The sequence below is a fragment of the Dromaius novaehollandiae genome, chromosome W (assembly GCF_036370855.1).
Source record: "Dromaius novaehollandiae isolate bDroNov1 chromosome W, bDroNov1.hap1, whole genome shotgun sequence".
In the NCBI taxonomy this organism is placed as follows: Eukaryota; Metazoa; Chordata; class Aves; order Casuariiformes; family Dromaiidae; genus Dromaius; species Dromaius novaehollandiae.
In genome coordinates, this window is record NC_088130.1 from 55093192 (window position 1) to 55100304 (window position 7113).

Here is a 7113-nt window from a genome sequence, read left to right on the forward strand (position 1 = left end):
TCCCTGAAGAGTGTCTCCTGCTTGACGGGGAGAGGCATGTGCATTTGTTCCTGCAACCCACACATCTCATACAGGCCCTGTTAGGGATCCTGTGAAAGCCCAGACTTTTTCTGGTCCTGCTCTTACTTTACTTTTTCTTATCAGAATCTCTGTGGGTTTCTCTGCTCCTCCTGTGTCACTGACAGCACCCACAAATCCTCCTCTTTCTCCTGTTTCAGAGATGATGGAAGGCTAATGAGGTGCTTGTTTCTCCCAAAAGGAATAAACTTTTAAAAATGAAGGCTACCCAACAGCAAGATGTCTGCAAAAAATTCAGGTTTGTGCCTCTGATTTCCAACGTGCAAATCTGTCCAGAGCTTCTCCCCAAGCAGAGTGGGAACCCAGTAGGGAGCTCCTCCAGGATCATGAGCTTTGGGCTACAGGCATGTGTGTCTGCCTCAGTCGGGGGCTCCTGAGCTTGAAAGAGAAGCAGGTATGTCACTTCACTGCAGAATGGGTCAGTTAGCAGTGCCAGGTAGAAATGGCAAAGACCTATGCTTTATCTATCTGGCAAGGAATTTCACATAGAAATTAGAAGGCATACAAGGTACCGATGACACATCTGGCCAAGTTCTGGTTGCTTCTATTTAGGAAAAAAAAAGGGAGGAAGGGCTGTGAAGTTTAGTATGAGGGGCAATGGAAAGGCAAGTGAAAGGGCTTAACTTGTCCAAAACAGGGGGAACTGTGCCATTTCTTGTCACTTTGAAATACCCCAGAAATTAAAAACAACAATTTAAGCAAAAGTTTAATATTGGCATAACAACAAGTGGAACTAAGCTGGCCAGAAATAAAGGTAAAATAGCTTTTATAGCTATCAACACAGTGAGTTTTAGAGCCGTGTTCCACTAGGAGCAGGAATAAACACACTAGGTTATAATATTAAACCTGATAAATTAACCATAATTTAGGTACTTCTAGCAGCAGGACCAAGGAAATGTCCTCCAGGCCTATACTCCTACTTGGCAAAATTCTTTGTTGCTAATGCAAAGCAAAATGCCTATGAAATGATAAATAAAATAATCCACATTGGTAGCTGGAATAGATTTGACACTTTTAAACTGATACTGCCAAATATCAATGGGCAGGTGTTAGATGTGTTCGAATCAGCTAAGAATATAGTCCGTACTACAGGGAAAACCTCAAATAGTCAGCACAAATTAGTACAGGAGGGTATAACCACAACTTTGCAGCACACAAGAGAAGATCTGCTGAGTTTCTAAAGACAAATGGAAGCTTCATCATTTCTTTGAATTTACTGGTGGTCTTTAATTACAGATGAGGATGAGAAAGTACTTGAAGGAGACTTAGCTGTTTTTGTTAAACAGGACAGTTTTCACAGAGCTTTTAAGTCCCATCCAAAAGCTTTCAATCAAACAGCCCAGCTGTACCAATTCTCCCAGAATTCATTATTTGGGGTCAAGGCAGGGGGATGCTATAGCGAGAAATGTTTTGCCAACACTGATTTAGTATTTACAGACATTTTTTATTTTAAAGGAGCTTGTGCCATGTGAACACAGCACTTAAAGGTTAGAGGAGCACTGGTATATCGGTAGTAAAGAAGAGGTGGGGGAACAGAGTTATAAATCAGACTGCAAACATTGGCTTCAGTGGGGAATAATCTGCTGGAATGTAAGTTTATTCACAAATTCTGCGTTGTGATGCCTGAAAGAATAACTGAAAGAATAAGGAAAAAAAAAGGTTTTTAATTAGATCTAAGCATACTGATGGTAAGTTTAATTATATCTAAGCACACAGTGTTATTTCCAGTTTGCCTATTTTTCTGCTACTGACAGATTAGTCATAAAAAAGCTTTTCTCCAACTTCTTTCATTTTAAATACTTTATAGAAGTTAATTAAATCAAGCATCTCCAATTAGGCACAAGGTAGCATTATTCTACTGGGGTCAGATAATAAACAGGAAGAAAATATTCAGCTCCTTCCTTTCCTCCTGCAATTGCCATTGCCAGCTACGGGCACCGTTGGTCCTACATGGTGTGAACACAGCCTGTGACCCCTGTACGGAAGTGTGTTCACCCGGAGAACCCCAATCCCATACGAAAGCCTGCACAGAGAGGCACTTTGCTTGAACAGGATTTTATCTGGTTAGAAGGGACACTGGGGAGACATGAAGCTGCTGTGGGAATACTGTGTCAGTCTTTGCTGAGACAGGAGGTCTCTGCTTCAGTCCAAGGCTTTTCCTCATGGTCTCCTGTGGCCGTGCAGAGGCTGCCCTGGTAAATACTGGGGAAAGGCTGATCAGCTGTGACACAGGCTGCTGTCTCCTGAACTTTAGGTGTGCTGACAGCTACTCACAGTACCTCCATCTGCACCAAGCATTGATATAGCTGCAGGGGTATTCGTTATGTGAAATAACAGGTATTTTCCTTTGTCTTTTGTCTGAAATATCCACTAAACTATGCTACACAAAAGTACTGTGCTTCACAACTATGTTTATCCTACTGTTTGCTAGAAGTCCAAAAGTACTGTCACTTCTTGTAGGAGAAGCAAATGCAGATACAGCTTCCATTAAAATTTTGACAAACATTTCAATTGTTCTCTTATGAAAGTAATGATCAGAGTGTGTTTTGCTGGCTACTGATAATTCTGCCATCTTATTAGTACCTATGAAGTGTTAACCAGGAAAACAAGTAAATAAATCGCTTGCTTGACCACTGCTTAGTGGTAGGTTTTGTTTATTCTGGGAAATGTTACAAGGTAAAGTCCAGTTCATCTAAGAGTTTTGGGAGAAATCCAGTGCTACTCTGATGCAAGAAGTGGGTCTTGAGCCCCAGCTCCTCCATAGTCCTTCCAGCTGTGTACCCTCATCACTAACTAGCATTAGCATTAGGTGCTTTCTTGCCTGCTTCCTTTTGCATAGGTCCTGCAGTCCTCCCTAGAGTAGGTTCTTTGCTGCTGTGCTAGAGGGGTCCTGAGTGCTTTCATCTCACACAGTGTAGGATGTGCAACTTTTTCCTGAGATGGGCTCAGACCCTCTTCATCCAGATGGTGGATCCTTCTTCCTTGGTGAAAGAAAGGTCTGGCAAGCACTGAGTTACGCAAGCGGTGGAAGACTTTACATCCGTCCATGGAAAGGAGGTGAGGCAGCTGTGTACTGAATGATTGCAAGTACATAATATTTCCGGTTGGTTCCTTGTCCTCTCCTTTGCTGGTTGAATGTCCTACAAATTCAGAAAAGCTGGAATTTTAGATTCCCTAGGCTCTTGCTCTTCTGTTGTGTGGAATATAGAATCTATTTCTAAGCATTTTGGCCTCTGGCAGAGGGGGTGCTTTTGCTGCTCTCGGGGACTCTTGCTGTGCTGTAGTTGTATTCAAGTGATCCTGTGTTTATGCTTCAGTTTGCAGAGCAGTCCCTGAGCATTAGTGGGAATAAAATCAAATTATGCTTCTAAAGGTGAAAGATTGTAATATAAATTCTAGTTCATTTGTGGAATGAGGAAATGATAAAATAGTGGTCTGAAAGCATGAAAATGAGGGAAGAGCTGGAAAATCTTTTTCCTTGTCTCTCCACCCTTGGCTGATCGTGCAACTGATGAATCTTCTCCTTGAAGCTAAACCCCTCAAATTGTGTATTGACCTGAGCAAAGCTGCCTGAAAGCATACAGTATCTTCTGAGGAGGTGACCAGTTTTGCTTTGCAACCACTGAGCAGCCTCTTTGCCAGTTGCCCCAGCTTCCCTGCTGGAATCCCAGGTCGAAGCACTCCTCTCGCCTTGCTTGCACCTCCGTGGAGGGTCAGGAGTCATTGTTTCCCTACTGAAGTGAAGATTGCTTCATAGGTCAAGCACCACAGCTTCTTTTCAGCTCCTTTTTAAGAGGTTGTGTAAATGTTTGTCCCACTCCCGTGGCCCAGTGAGCCCCTCCTAACTTCAGGGAAGTGGAAAGGCAAGTCTCTAACTTGTAGCATGTATTTAACACCTTTCTAAGCCAGAGACAGCAGGCACCAGAATTGTGAAAGCACTTCTGCTTTTAGCAGGGCTCATGGTAGCCCCAAGAAACAGCTGGAGCTTGGCAGAACTTATTCAATAACAAGGAGAGGCTGAAGGCCAGTTACGTGAGCACTTGTCTGGTGCCATTTGCTCTGGCAGTGCCACCTCTCTGATCCCAGCGGAGACCCGAGCGCTGCCTGGTACCCCAGCCCCGAGCGGTGGGAGCTTTCTTATGGGAACACTTCTCCTTCCAGCTGGTGTGTGCAGAAAGGGTAGTTATTATTTTGTTTCAAGATCAAAACCCAGAGACACAGAACTATCTGGTGTGAAACTGTTCTGTTTGTGGAGACACAGGGATTGATCTTTCGAACAAAGAATTTACTGACTTGCAGGTGAATTTCACAGGTTAAATAAAGATGTGCAATCACAAATCTGTGGGGATGTTATTCCAGCGATTACTAACAGATGCATCAAATACTTATGGCTTCTTAATTAAGAACAAGGAGCAGCAAACTCATAAAATAGGAGAGAGAAGGCCTGACTGTTCAACCCTCTACAAAGTAGCCCAAGACGGCAGTTAGAATTTAGTGCTCCTAAATCCTGCAGTATAAAATCTGAATCCAATGTTAGGATCCTTGAGCAGAAGCTGTCTCCTGCAAATGCTGTGGTTTGCAGCACTCTGTGCTGGTATAGCACCTCCTCCCACCCCCTCTGCATCTGCTCTTAAACCTGAGACCTCTCTAAGAGCAGCAGTAGAACCAGGGACTAGGAAGCAGGAAGCAGTGCGGGTTTTCAAGTGAAGAAAGCATAAGTGACTGGTCCCACTGCAGGCAAGGCCAACTGCCTTGATGCTGGAGGATAATGTCACGCTTGTCATCGGGGCACCCTGTGATGGATGAAGGAAACATTTTATGGTTCACTTTTTTTATTGCCATAGGATATGTCAAAACAGTTCAATATTGAAGACACTCTGATGGCCCTTCGTGCTTACAGGTGCCTTCATTTTTCAGTTTGTTTGTTTCAATATCTCTTCTCATTGGGGGCACATAGGGTGATAAAAATTTAAAGAGGAGAAAAAGCTCCCTGAATTATTGAAGCCTGTTTTCCCCCCAGTCCAGACCGATATTAAATTTTAACCTGCCATGTAGGGATAAGAGATTTCTTTTGTCTATTTTCAGGAAGATTTTGAGGAAAAAATGTCTAGTGAATGGTGTCAGTTTATGCTCTTAAAACTCCAGACTTTCTCTACAGTGAATGTGAAAGCAGACAGCTCAAGCCAGGTGTGCATGATCTGTGTGAAATGTCTGGGCAGTTGTTCAATAAACTGTTGCTGTTCATCATCCAAAGAATTGGACATATGTGGTAACTGTCAACTAAATAAGAAAAGATTGTGAAAATTATAGGACAGAACGAATCTTCCTATCAGTTCTCAGTATCTCGGAGCCTAGAAGATTTGAAGGGCATGAGGGGATGTAATTTAAGTTGAAGCTGAATCTGACTTGTGTCTTGCTACCTCCCAAAAGACATTTTGGAGTTTGCTCCCTTCCTTCTGCTCTTTTGACTTCACAGTTTTAAGGTTTTTCTCTTGAGCATAGCCCTGAGGCAAGAACTTAGGCTGCGCTCAGTGAGGATTAGAAGTTGACATGGGGGGATAACATGTCTTTTCTCAGTAGACGAATTAGATATCTGAAACAGATGAAGTGAGATTCAGGCATGATCTTGTGAAACTCAGCCAGAAACACGATGAGCTCAGGCAAAATACTCACTGGACTTCTTGGCACCCTGTGAGATAACATTTCCCCTTTCTTTGACAAATGATCTTTTATAAAACCACTGCAACAGAGATGAAGGATTGTTATGTTTGTTTTGCTGGAGAGATGATTCTTATAGAAATAATTAAACTGAGGCCATGGACATGTGATGTTCCCACTCCTGACTTCTAAAAAATGCTGTAAAATGATGTGCTTCTACACACAGGCATCTCTGGGTTGCTCCCAATTTGAATCCGGTGATAGTGCTTTGGCCTCTTGGGAATGCAGGACCAGTGCTCCAGACCAGAGGCTTAGTAAGGCACAGCGTCATGTGTGTGTAAAAGCAGGCAGGACTGCAGTCCAAAGGAGGAGCATCTTTTAATGCTAATGCTTTTCCGTGTGAAACTCAGTTCCAGAAGGCTGCTTTGTTTGCATGAACCACCACCTACCTTGTTGCTGGCTGTATTTCTAAGCGTATGTTTCTCTAAACAGATTTTATATGTATTTAATTTCTTATACTTTTAAGAAGCCATGAAGATACCTTGTGAGTGCCTGACTGCAAGGGCAGAAAGTGAATGGGAAGTGAATTGTTAACATTAGGGTATTGCTTGCCATTTGGATGCCTTAACACATCATACTTTAAGGATCATCTGAATTTGTGAGTGCTGATCTCTAGCCAGGGCAGAAAAGGGTGAGATTGCTTCAAGCACATCCTTTAGACAGAGCTTACAAGGAACTGAGAAATATGTTGTTGAGAACAGTCCTCTAATGGCATGAGGTGAGCTGTGATGCTTGGGAGAAGCTCTTTTCACCGATGGCTTCAACTACAAGTGTGGTCCTGGTCCAGACCCTTCATTCCTCTGATCAGCTTGTCTACTTGCAGATGAGCTGGCAGCCTCCTGGGGCATGCCGACAGTGGAGTATAGCTTTGCTGGAAAGTTAGCCCAAGCTGTGCTCTTTGCTGCTGTGGCCCACCAGCTTCAGGCAACTGATTGAACTGAAGCTCGTGTAAACCCACATTTAAGGCTGTAGCATGCAACCCATGCTTTCTTAAAGCCCTGATTTTGGTTTGAAGTCTACTAGTATCAGTCACCATCTAATGCTTTTATTAATGCTAACCATGGTGGTTGTCTAATAGCTTGTTCTGCGATAATGAATCACACAGACTGCTTGTAGACTGCAAAGTCCCCTTTCTTTGTAATTATTTTAAAACTTATGAGCTTTTTGAATGGCACCTCATTTTCCTATTAAGAAAGTGTAAAAGCAGTTTCTCAGCTGGAAGAGTTTAGCCATCAGCATTTTACTGCAGGAAACACTGACCTGCAACTCATGGCTTGGGTTTGTTTCAACAAGCTTGGGAGAAGCTGCGGGTCACCC